The sequence below is a fragment of the Zophobas morio genome, unplaced genomic scaffold (assembly GCF_036711695.1).
Source record: "Zophobas morio isolate AGI-343-1 ecotype UQ-CSIRO unplaced genomic scaffold, CSIRO_AGI_Zmor_V1 ptg000058l, whole genome shotgun sequence".
In the NCBI taxonomy this organism is placed as follows: domain Eukaryota; kingdom Metazoa; phylum Arthropoda; class Insecta; order Coleoptera; family Tenebrionidae; genus Zophobas; species Zophobas morio.
This window is the reverse complement of record NW_026972163.1, coordinates 843,045-856,522: the sequence shown is the minus strand read 5'-3', so window position 1 is coordinate 856,522 and position 13,478 is coordinate 843,045. Positions and strand designations below refer to the sequence as shown.

The window sequence follows — 13,478 nt, the reverse complement described above, 5'->3', positions numbered from 1 at the left end:
CAGTGCATACCCCCATAATCGACTTGAACTTATTCTTTAAGCCCACACGCGGTCTCAGACTAGGCATAGGTAGATAAAGTTATACACCTACATTTTCCATTAATTTCTTAAAAGTAATGGTTTGTGGTGTTGGAGGCTGAATTAATTATTTCACTACGGAAATTGCAAACATTTATTAATTATATCTACAAAGAAACAAGATATATTCCGCTACTCATTTTATTTCTGGAAGTACTGTAATATGGTCAAATAGCTACTTTCTATCCGTCCGTCTGTCTATCTGTCGTCTGTGTCGATTTTTATTAGACAGATAATCTGGAAACTACTGCACCGATTGTTATCAGATTTTATTTCTAGGTGTGTTAGGAATATAGTGTAAAACGACGAAAGTTGTCTGATCATCCCTACCAACACTGGGAAGACGTTATCTCCAAAATGTATACTCCTACACATGTGATTTATGACTTAGACATTCAGATTCTTGGAAAAAAAAATTACAGTTGTATATCAGCATTTTGCAAAAGTTTTAATAAGGTTTTCCTAAAACATGGTTAATCGTCGTTAATCAAAATGTATCTGTTTATGCCCTTCAAAAGAATGATGAAAATTTTACCTAATAAATTTAAAATATGCAAAATATTATGAGTTTATACTTGTGGTTCATTTATGCATTCATATTTTTTTAAATTTCTTACACAGGGTAATTAAAAAATGAATGAATTGTGCAGTAGTATTATTAGAGGGTTTTCGTGGAACGTACGTTAAAAATACGGTAACGGTAAACATACGGTAAATACTTATATACCGTACTCCAAACAGTATACACAGACTTCGAGAGTTTTCGTACAACTTTGAGACGTTTATTAATCTTTTATAATTATTAATGGATGACACTTGATACTATGGCATTGCCTAGCGACGTTGGTTCAATGTAAACGCTAAACTTCACAGTATAGGAGATCAAATGCAAGCGTATTTGAATAGCGTTACGCTAAATTGTTGTCTAAGCCAACCACCGTTTTAAGGTAAACGCCATTGCATCAAACGTTGCACGAAAACTCTCGTATTATTTTTAATACTACACTCCACCTATTCAAATTGATATACGCGGCTTTGGTAAAATTGGTAACGTCATTACAGAATTTTATTATGGAAAAACTCACTTGAAGCATGCCTTTAGCAAGCTTCTTTACCTGTACTTTAACAGTCTATACATAGCTTTATTTTAATTTATAGTGGTCACCATTAAAATTGGTCAAATTGAAAACGAGTATAGAAGCATATTATTTCATAAACCTCGGATAACCTTGATTACGCAAAATGATGATGACACGTCATCAAATTGAAGGTGGGGGCAACAAAACAGACGGAAACGGTAGACATATGTTTTCATCCTCTAGGGGTCCTGAAACGTCGAGAAAATATTACAAACAAAAGAGCATGGCTACGTGATGATTAAACAAATTTTGGTTAGTGTTTTACCAGCTACATGATATTATCCTTAGAACAACCTCAAAATTTAACGGTAATAAGTTTTGTGGTGTTTCAGACTATCGGTCTAGTGGAATCGCTAACAAACAGACGACAGAAACTGATAGGCGATAGATAACAGACAAGCGGCAATAAAATATCTTTGGGTTTGAAAGATATTAAAAACAATGACATTACATAAAAATTAATAGATATTCATTACCCTGTTAGTTTTTATGATATTCTCAAGTTCATATTTTGTTGTTGCCTTTTAGGTGTGTTGAGGTAAGTTAGTTTTAATCTTCACCGCAACGTAAGCCCAAAATAAGTTCAAGCCATTATACTAACATCTCTGGCATCAAGTGGAGCTTTTGAAACAATTTTACACAACGCTGGTAAAAGAATAAAAATGTTCTACATATGTTTCTTGTGTGAATTCAAACAAAAGGGTGGTGTTTCTGATAATACGTCGAGTTAAGAGGTTAACATTTTTTGTTTATTTTCTACTGCCCGAGTACTATTCGTTACGATTATATAATGAATGCCAACATATTTTTTTATTATTTATAAAAATTGAACGTACAATTATTACAATACACATTTTTTGCATTCAAAGATTCCTGCTGGTGCAAGGTAGATGGTTCTGATGATGATGGTGTAAGACTCGGATAATATAAAATGCATCTTTTTGCATTTATTGCATATTTTAATGTTAAGTGCATTTTTATGCATATTTTAAAATGTTTGGTGTATTTTTCGTGGTAATTGGTGAAAATCTTAGTTTTAATACAATTTTAATACAGTTAGTTATTGGCAGTATGCAGGTAAATAAGTACCGACCTTTTCTAGTAAGAATGCCGACGGGTGTTTCCAAGACTTCATTTATAGCGTATTACTGGAATTCTTTACTTAACGGTCTCTAAGCAGGATGTTGAAAATATAGATAGTTCTGCAAATGTATTTAAGAACGGTTGGAAGAGGGGTAAAACCTAGAATGGATTTGTAGTTATTTCATTCTTCGATTTAAAAATTCATTCATCACTCGTCTACGACCTTGGCGACAAAGAAGTGATATTACGAATAATTAAAAAAATGAAAAATGTCATCCAAACTATCATCGTGGATTCGGCCCTACTAAGGGTTAGTTCTAGATGGAGATAGTGTTTTTTGCAAACCTTGCGTCAAAGCAGTTAGTTTTTTAAAATATAATATGTTCAGTCCTTACAGCAAAGTCTAAGAGAACCAAATTGAAAATATGTTTTGCATGTTATTCAATGTCGATAATAGGTATCTCTTGCATAAATAATTACACTTCAGTTTTTTTTTTATAGATTTCGAGTACAAAAAAACATCTTATAGACGAACACTGCAGAATGCCTCTTCACAAAAGAAACTGTGAAAAAAGAAACTCAACCAAACCAGTGTAACTCAAACATCAATACGAGAAACTTTATCTGCTAATACAGCCAAAAATGAAGAGGAAACATTCAAGTTCGATTTATGCCAGGCCATGCTTGCGTTGAATATTCCATAATAAATAAGTTAAGTAATCCTACATTTAATCCATTTTTGGAAAAATACTGTAAAATGACCATTCTAGACGAAAACACTTTCAGGAAAACAACTGTAGATAAATGTACCGAAATTGTTGCTAAAATTAAGACATGTTTGCAAAATAACTTTATTTACTTTGTTGTTGACGAAACAACAGATGTATGCGGCAGATATATAGCAGATTTATTAGTTGGTACTTTATCTGCAAACTTTGTGTCAGATTCTTATTTAATTGCTGTTAAAGAGTTAGAAAAGAGGAATAATGTCATTATAAGTAGATTTGTTCAAGAAAGTTTAACCAACATATTTTTACCAAATGCTATACCATTTAATAAAATCGTATTAATGCTTTCTGTTGCTGCGTCATATGTGGTCAAAGCTGGAATTTACTTAAAAGTATTTTATTCAAATTTGATTGATTGCAGTTGCACGTTGCACGGTGTAAACAGAATAGCGGAAGAAGTACGAAATCAAGTTCCATTGGTAAATGAATGAATTAATAGATAATATGAAAAAGATTTTTGTTAAGCCCCTTTAAGAACACAAGTATATAAAAATATAAGATGTACAATACAATACATTGCCTCCTAAACCTGTCATTACACGATGGGGTATATGGCTTGACGCTGCTTTATTTTACTTCAAATATTCCTGTGAGATGAAAGAAATCATGTCAAAATTTGATGATACTTCATCTACAGCAATCAAGGAAGCTAAAAAGATTTTGAATAGTCCTAAATTATATCAGAACTTAAGTTTAATAGTAGTAGTAGTAATATTAATTTATTATTTGCCTTACAGGCATAATAATATTTCCAGTAGGGGTATAAATTAACTTAATCTACATCAGATAAATCAATAAAAATAAAAATAACAATAAATAAAATAAAATAAATATTCGAGTTTTATATAACAAATGTTCTATTCTTTCTGCTTGCCCATCCCTTGCCATAGTTCCCTTATCTTCCATACTTCTTTCATCCAGTCCAGTTCTCGTCCATCCTCGTTTAGCGCTTCTTCCCAATTTTTCTGAGATTCTCTCAATCCTTCACATCCTTCCAGCATATGCTCTATTGCTTCTCCCTCGATCCAACATATCCTACACTTTCTGTCAATTTTATCTATCCAAAAATTATTGTCTTCCTCTTCATTTCCACACCTAAATCTCGCCATCATTCTTTTCCCCTTTATACTCTCTCTCTGTGTACTTTGGTACTTCATCCTTTACTATTTTTCTATACTCTGCATTATATCTAGACTCCGATATTCTCGATCTGCGTTCTTGCTTATCTATATCCTTATCTCTTACGCTCAGTTCTTCTTTGATACTCCTTCCCATTTCTCTCATTCTCTTTATTTCTTCACATGCATATTCCTTTCCTTCATAATACTTGTCTCTTTCGTTCCAAACATGTTTTCCCCCTTCCTTTCTTATTTCTTTCCAATATTCTTGCAATATTTTGCAATCACCTCTCTCACTGAACTCTCATTTTCTCCCTTTGTTTCTTCTCTCACTATATACCCCGGTGTATACTTTTCCATTCCCAATGTCCATTTCAAGTATTTTTCTTGCACCCTCTCTATTTCTTCATATGCCCTCCATCCCCAAATCTCAGCTTTGTACATAATTTGATCAAACTATCAAACATCATCATTCTTCTCTTATAATCATGTCCAAATTTTCTCTCTCCCATACTATTCCTATCACTTTGTTCGCTTTTTGGACCATTTCTTGAATATGCGCTCTATCTGAGTTATTGCTCTTTAATGTATATCCTAAGTACTGGAATTATTTCACCTGTTCCATGTTTTTCCTTCTCCATGCCTATTCCTTCACCTTTCTTACTATCTTCAGAAACACCACCATTTTTGTTTTTTTCACATTTACTTCCAATTCCTTTTTTTTACATACTTCTCCCTTTTAATCATTGTTTTCATTTCTTCTCTTTTCTTTTTTCCTTTTTTCCCTTGCTTTTTTCTCTTCAACTCACTACATTCCCAGTTCCATCCATTATTCCTCCCTTGCCATATGTATATCTTTCTTTTTTCCGTAGCTTCTACAATTAGGTTGCTCAGTTCCGGTATCATAGCTTCTATATCTTCTTTTACTTCGAATTTCTTTTTTTCTAGTCTACTTCTGTATCTTTCCCTCTTCATCCCAGATTCTTTTTTCTATTTCTTTTCTTTCGTTTCTTCTGTCTTGTTTTTCGTACTCTTGCTCTTTCCCTTTGATTTTTATTTATTTTTATTCATTTTTATGTGGTCTGATTCTACCCTTTCCCCCACTTTGAAACTCTCTATTTCTTCCCAAGCCTCTTCGTTGATAATCCCATAGTCTATAATTGATTCTTCCCTAGCTTAGTACGTCCATTCTCCTTCTTCATCTCCTTCCTTGTTTCCATTCAAAATTTCTCATCCTATTTCTTCTATTATCTGCCGCAATATTTTCCCTTCTTTGTTATTTGCTTTATCTTTTGATCCTCTTTTCTCTCCCTTTTCTTTATCTATTATTCTTGTCCCGTTATCGCCCAATTTTGCGTTAAAATCCTCTCCTATAAGTATTTTTCACCTCCTTTTTCTTTGTTTCCTTTTCTATGTTTATCTTGGTTTCCTCCATTTTCTTGCTATAAATGGTTATTATTTGCCATCGATTGTTATCCAGCTGTATTACTTTCTTCATTAGTCTGTTTTTATTATTACTTCCCTTTTCCAATTCTTGCATTTCTTTTCGAATTCCCATTACTATTCCCCCGCTTGCTCTCCCCTTTTTCTTTCCCTTTGTCGCCCCTTGACACTGCCACACATATTCTTGTGGTAGTGTCTCTTCTAATTTCTCCCAGTTTTCACTTTGTACCCAAGTCTCTACTAGCCCCATAACATCAAATTTTCCCACGTAGTCCCAGAACTCCTTTTCCTTTTTTCGCAACCCTTGGAGATTCCAAAACATTACCTTCACCCCTTTTTTTCTTAATTTTGTACCAGCTTCCCTTTTTCCGATTTCCCTATCTGCATCCTTTTTTCCTTTTCCTTTTCTTTTGCCTTGTTTCCTTCCAATTTTCCTCATTTTCTTCCTTCTCTTTTGGCTCTTTACTAAAAATTTTCTGCCTTCTTAAGTCTGCCCTCTTCTTCATTCCATTCAAAATTTCTGCCGTCTACAGTAACTTTTTATATCCCATTCTTACCATTTTTCCTTTATTTCTCTCTTTTGTTGCCTCTTCTTTTATCTTGTTTTGAATTTTTCTTTCCGTTTTCGTCAGATAATAATCATTTATGTAAATTGACGACCCTTTTAAGTTCTTCTTGCTTTTCATTACATTTATTTTTTCTTTTCTGTTTTCGAATTCCACTACCTAAACTTTCTCTGCAATTTTGTACGCGCTTTTAACTTTATCCTCTACTTTGACTTTCTCCTCTAAAAATTTTGTCACTTTTTCAATTATCTGCTTCTGCTCTCCTGTTTCTATTTCCAATCCCATCATCACTACTTTTTTTCTTCTCTTTTCTCTCTCCATTCGATCTAGTTGACTTTCTACTTCACCCACTCTTTTTCCCATTTCTTCCTTAGCTCTCTTCCATTCTTCATACTTATCTTTAATTTCTTGATTTTGCTCCTGTAGTTGATCTCTTTCTTGCTTTAATTCTTTTCTTATTGTTTTAAGCTCCTCTTTAAGCTGTGTATTCCATTCGTTCAATAATTGTTCATTACTTTCTCTCATATCATCTCTGATTTGTGTCGCAAGTTCGCTGATCATCTTCTTGACTTCCATCTCGATATATACTTGATTTTTCTTCTCTCTCGATTGCAGAGGTGATCTTCCTGTTATTTTGCTTCTTTGGAAGACCTGCTCGTTCTCTTTCGGCGACTCTACTTCTCTATCCCTTTTCTTTCTTTCTGTCCCTTCACTACTCATTACTTCTTTGTCTCTGACTTCCTTCACGGCGGAAGGATATAACCCAGATCGTCTCTTCGGAGGTTATTCTCCTATCCTTGTTTACGTTTATACGATATCTGTGCTGGTTCCTCGATTTCTTTTTCTACTTCTACTCGTAATTGTACTTGCTAATATTTTAGTGAATTATTGCCACTAATGCCGGTTTCCTTTTAATATTGCCTGTATTGTCACTGGTGTGAATTTTTCGCACACGAACTCCTACGCACACGTCCGTTTGGTTTGCCGGCTCAATTGGGAATCAACTTAAGTTTAATAACAACTACGAATTAATTGGTGTAACATTAATAAAACTAGTAAAACAAAAGGTACCCCTACGTGAATCCGTACAGCTAATAGGAAAATAAAAAAATATATATCAAAAAAGCACAAGGTCCTATTGCCCAAACAGCCTCAAAAAAAATAGATGAAGTCCTTATTAACTCATTAACTAATGTCGCAAAAGTTTTATATGGACAACTTTTAGATGAGGTAAATGTAGACCCCCGTATTGTGTCGTCCTTTAAATAAGTATGTCCCAATAACATCTATCGATGTGGAGTGTAGACTTTGAGTTTATAATGCCAAATTTCTCTGCATATAAGCGCATATTTACATCTTTTTTTTATGCATATGATTCTGAGCTTTATTACAGAGTATCTGTATTATTTTCAATCTGATTTATGATTAGCATGATGTTGTTAGCTAAGTTTTAAGTAAGGCTTGTAAGACTTTTAAATTTCCACCAGAACTCGCTAATACACTCACTGTCGAACATCGGTTACACTGGTTGGTAATTCTTGCTTTTTTAGCATCTATTCCGACATTTTCGGCACCTAAACACGTCCACTTACTAATTTGGTTTCAACGAACGGGACAGTTCTTGTACCACACATTTGTTGCTTTCCGGTACTTATTTGGCGTCAAAAATAAGCCCTTCGTCTTCACATTCAAAATTCGTTTGGCCATCATCTTTTCAAATAACCTTATCGGACATAAATCTTCAATTTCTTTATCTGGTGTAAGCCGCTTGCTTTCAGCCAAATTTTTCTCATCTCCTTGGGTTGTTTTTCCAAAAATATCCCATAATTATTTGCTTCTTTTTAAGAGAAAATCAACTGCACATGATGTCGCTTCATTCCCACGCCAGGCCAATTCTACAGCTGCAATTTGAAAAAAAATTCTTTGAAAGCCTTCGAATGTAGTTTCGTCGAAACTTTGAGAAATCTTTTTTTCTGGTAATGACTGAAGTTTTTTCTCTTCGTTATGAGCGATCTACGAGCTCCTTTACTAAATCCTTGAATGGGTCCATTTTCCGATTTGAAATATTTTTCTTGAATAAGTTTAGTACTTATATTCCATATAGTTTTCACAACACCTTCTATGTAATCAGACGCATCCTTTCGTTTCATATTACATCAATCTTTCAAAATATTCGCCACTTCTTCATCAGTCGTCTCAGTTCGCAGCCCGTACTCTCACTGTTTGCAAAAGTCTTCAAACTGTTTCCCAATAGATGTCTACGTTTTTACAGCATTCACGGGTTTTAAATTTTGTATCTCATCATCCATTTATTCGGTCAAATTTGTACCAAAACGATTCATTTTGCACAAATTTTTGATTATTTACTTCTCGCGTTCCCCGTAACTGCAGAAACCATCAAACTAATTATTTGATTTTTGCACAAAATAGACCTAACGAAACACAAAATCGATTATGTCACGTCGTCAACGGCATAATCGATTTCTAAGAAAATAAAATATGTTGATTGACTTAAAAACTTATGAATTACATATATGAACGTAACAGCACCTTTGAAAATGATATAAATGATTTAGAATAATCGACAGACATACCTATCCACGTTACATGATAATTGTAACGGAAATCTTTATCTTTGATAACCGAATTTTTTTATCACTTCAGCGTTAGTAAGGAAAGAAACATTAGAGCCCTTAAACTGCAGCAATGTTTCTCTTCCTGGAATAAATGACCTAATTACTGTAACGAATGTTTTAGAATGATTTCAATTCGGTGTTCGCGTGACCTAACTTGCGAATTTTTCACATGTGATTTTCCGATTTCTAATCAATAAGAGGGGCGGTGTTATCGACACAAAACATTAATCCTCTCCTGCAAATTCGAAAAGGTGGAAGGCAATCTTGGTTTGTCCGCTTAATAAAATACAGTCTATTGTCTTTGCGGATTTCATCAAGAGAAATATCTGGTTGGGCGAACGAGAGATGTTAAAAGTTTAACGAAGCCGGAAGGCTGACCAGCCGATGCAAGTTTAAAAGGGTTCTTGTATCACGTCGGAGACCAGCAAGTAGACGTCCATTAGCTCCGACTCGCGGTAGAATATCCCACCCTTAATTATTTATACCCTGCCTGTGTACGCGCGAAAAAACCAAACGGAGCATGAAGTAACTATAGTCTTCCAGAGAATAAATTGCATGTGGTAACGTCGCTAACCCTCTGATTTTGTGTAATGAAACTGTGATTCAAAGCGCCTCGTCGCTATGATTAAACTTAAGTTTACCAACTTTTAATTACGAGGTTTTCGTTGGAAAATTGTTTTGGATCTGAATTTTGACAGCAATGCTCGTGTTAAAATAGAAACAAAACCGAACGGACCGAGAACTACACAACAACTTTTCTCATATAAAGGTTTACAACGCTCGTTCGTACAAAATGCGTTGCACCATATACATTCTACATTGTTATAGTTACCTACCAAAATTATGAATAACGTTTCAGGATGAAGTCTGTGTATTCATTAAATTTAAATAATCGACAACTTTTAAACATACATGAAACAATTAAACATATGATCTAATAGTAGTAATAACAATAATCTTTGGTGTCAAAGGTAACCGGAAAACAAATATTTACTCATATTTCTTACTCTTTATTTAGGTAAAAGGCACAGTATTATGATCATTTCTGATAAGAAAAGTCAACACGGATTCATAAACCAGAAGAGCAGGAATATCTTATGCTATGAAATGTAAATAGCAATTAATATAGGCAAATTTTCAAGACGACGTGATCCCATTGTTGGTGGGGATTATTAGAGAAATTTTAGTTGGTGTTTTACAATCTACACGATATTTATAACATACATAGAAGATTAGAAGATTTGACGATAATCGGTCCAGTAATTTCCGAGATTATCTGTCTTTCGTCGTCATATAGGAGTCATGAAACTTAAAAACATCAGCTGTATCTAAAAAAGTTAAATTAAAATCTGCTTGTAAACATTATGTTGTGGGTGGGTTCTCATATTAAGTGGTACGAGTACACGTGAAATACATCTTCTGAATTTTTGTGCAATCATTGTATCAATAAACACGAAATTACGTGAGTTATTCGATTCTAATTGCAATGTACTCGTATTTTACAATGCAATATCGTGACATCCCTCGAAGCATCAACGCAAATGTTGAGGGTAAATAGAAACTTCTCTAATTACATTTTAGCATTAATGATCGAATGTGGAGCTAAACTATCTTGATCAGTAGATGAATCTCTATTTACGCACAATTCACAGCAAAATATTCGATTTAAGTACTATTAAACTTGGTCACGCATCGCAGAAGGTGAAACGTTAAAATTTTTAAGCAGTTCAGGATAATTTTCAGAGAAAAATGCGTTAATGGAATAATGCATATGAGGGTCATACAATAATTTAGATACTGCTATACATGTAAAATTCAAACGTTTATTAATATGTTTCCAGGAGGAAAAACAATTTTAAGGGGGTTCCACAACTTTTGAATGTTGACAAAAAAAGCAAAGAAGTTTGTGAGTGGTTCTTAATTCAAGAATAATATGGTTTTAGTTTTTGGCAACGAATCGTAACATTGGGTGGACTCCAATATTTATCAGTCGTTGTCGTTACATTATACTCCAGCTGATTGAATGCTTCACAATAACGAAGGGATTCGGTTCTACGTTTGAAAGGATATCATGCGTAGTATCCTACATTGGGAAAAAACCGGTTGCATAGAAAAACACTAATATTTTAACAAAATTGCCCAAAATAAAATGAAGGAAGTTAAATCAATTTCTACAACATGACCAAAAATATATATATTTGTACAGGTGTGACTGAGATATTCAAATTCTACATAAACCTGTTTTTAGCTTCATTGATTTAGCGGGGGAAGTTTAATTTGGTACAATGCCAATATGACACATATATGGCAATGTATATATATTGTTAACGGATTTTCATGCATCATTAAATTACGATTACAATGTTATAAAGCACTTGGCTGTTTTATTTAATTTTCAGCCGATAGAAACATAAAATTTATGAATATGTATAAAAATATTAAATGGCCTATGAGTGAAATCAAGTAATTACACTTATTTTACAACAATGAGTAAGGTTTTTTCAAAAACATTTGAGCATACGTTCGAACTGTCGCCCTTCATGCTAATTGTGGTTAATAGAGTATCCCGGGTTAAATGGATATAAAACATTCCTAATTTAATTTTTTTAATCTTGTAAATCATCCAAGGGACGCACATACAGGAAATATTTTATGTGTCACCATAATGAATCTCTTGTATATGTATAACCGATACCACGCGCGTGTGCGATTACCTTTGTTGTAGGTGAATAAAAATTCTGCAAAAAATGCCTGATATGGTATCGGCGAGAATTTTTTGCTTATTTTTCGTGTTACTCAAAGGAGTTCTGTCGGTCGGTTTTGACTTTATTGAGGGCATGTGCGGTGTGTAAATTAGTTTTCTAAGTGTTTTTTTTTGTGAAAAATAATTTGGTTTCGGGCTTAAAGTGAAAGGTGAGCGTTGTGATGTGCCAACGAGGAAGGAGACTGGAAGGATCGACCCGGAAGGAAAGGAAATCAAGAGTTAAAGGGTAAGTGTTGTAGGCTTTACGTATTGGCTTATTATTCAATATATTGTGCTATTTTTTTCTTCAGTTCTTTTGTTCTAAATTGTTATAAAAATACGGATGTTAAGGGAGAAATAGTTGTATTGTACAAATCGTTACTTAAGGACTTAATAAATACTAATATTAATCGGTTTTTATCAATGTTAATTATTAAAAAAAAAATATCTCATGACGAACCGTCTTTACGTTTTACGCATTAGGTACTGCTACTAATAATATTATTCAATGCAATTATGGTTATTGTTTTTTAAATTTTACAATTATTTTGAAAATATTTTTGTATTTGGTCCATATTTAACTACAACTAAAAGTAGTTCACTAAATTGCCAAAACGTTTCAGATAATATTTTTAACTGAAAACAGTGGTCGTCAATAATGTTTGAGTTTATTAGGAATTATTTATTGATGTTCTAAATTTTCAAACGTAGAGTAGCAGGGTTATTTTTATTAAATTATTTATTGTTTTCTGAACATTCCCCACTTTATGGAGTGAAAATATCGATTTTCCGTTTCCGTCTATCTGTTTGTGAGCCAATTTTTAGTCAAATATTTTCCGAAACTCTTTTTTTTTTGGTGTATTTTGAGTTTGTTATATAGATTTTTTTCTATTCATCTTCACCAAGGATCGCGTCATGTAAATGTAAAATTTTGTTTAGGATTTATATTGTGATTTCAAAACTTTTTCTGAATAATATTTATTTATTTATTTTATAACATTTTTGCAAAGTCATATATCAATTTGGATAGATGGTACAATACTAATAACAACAGTACTGTATTCGAAAAGTTTCAAGAAAATTAAGTGAATCGTTCTTGATTTATTCAATAAAATATATTACCCCATTTATTAAGGAATATTGTGCTAACCAAAATTTATCTAATCATCTTCACCAACAATTAGATGACGTAAACTCTTTTTTTCGTAGCAACTCATATTTACACTTTGTAACATAACATATTTCTATATTTGTGCTTTATGAGTTTGCCTTTGTTTTATTTTATTACAATTACTTCACAAACATTTTTGTGCATCTAGCTATTTAGGTTACGTGCATAATGACTCATTAGTGGTGGACGTGTGGATGTCTTAGAGAACTTGAGCTATGATCGCATTAGTTCGATCCCATTTTTGTCAACATTTTTTTCTACCACACTGAATTTGTTTGAATATTTGTCTTCAGGTACGAGGAAAGTCTTGTCTGAATGACTTAAGACCAATTTTTTTTAATTTACTGCAGGATTAAGCTATCCATAAAGAAGCAAATTCTTGTATTAGTTTTTTTAATAACATTTTAAAGTAATGTTTATTTAATAATAAAGTACGTATTTAAGCAAAAAATGTATTCCATACTGTCTCATCAAAAAATAAGTAGTTATATTTATTTTGTGGAAGTTTTTCCCTACCTCGATTGAAAGCGTATTACGGACATGTTATTTTATAATTATTTTTACATAGCGATTCATTTGAAATTTTGATAAATTTAGAATAAATAAAGTAAAAGCACTCTTCTCAACATTAATATTTCTATCTTGTTTCTTGAAAAAGAATTAACACAGGGCTCGTAAAACCATACATTCTTTATCGATGGAGTAAATTCCGC

At 32.9% G+C, this 13,478-nt stretch overlaps 1 protein-coding gene across 1 annotated transcript in view; it reads right to left on the bottom strand.

Moving 5' to 3' along the window:
- LOC135143264 (discoidin domain-containing receptor 2-like) overlaps positions 1-13,478 on the bottom strand; it is a 200,038-nt gene that overhangs the window by 168,347 nt on the left and 18,213 nt on the right. The window lies entirely within an intron of this gene.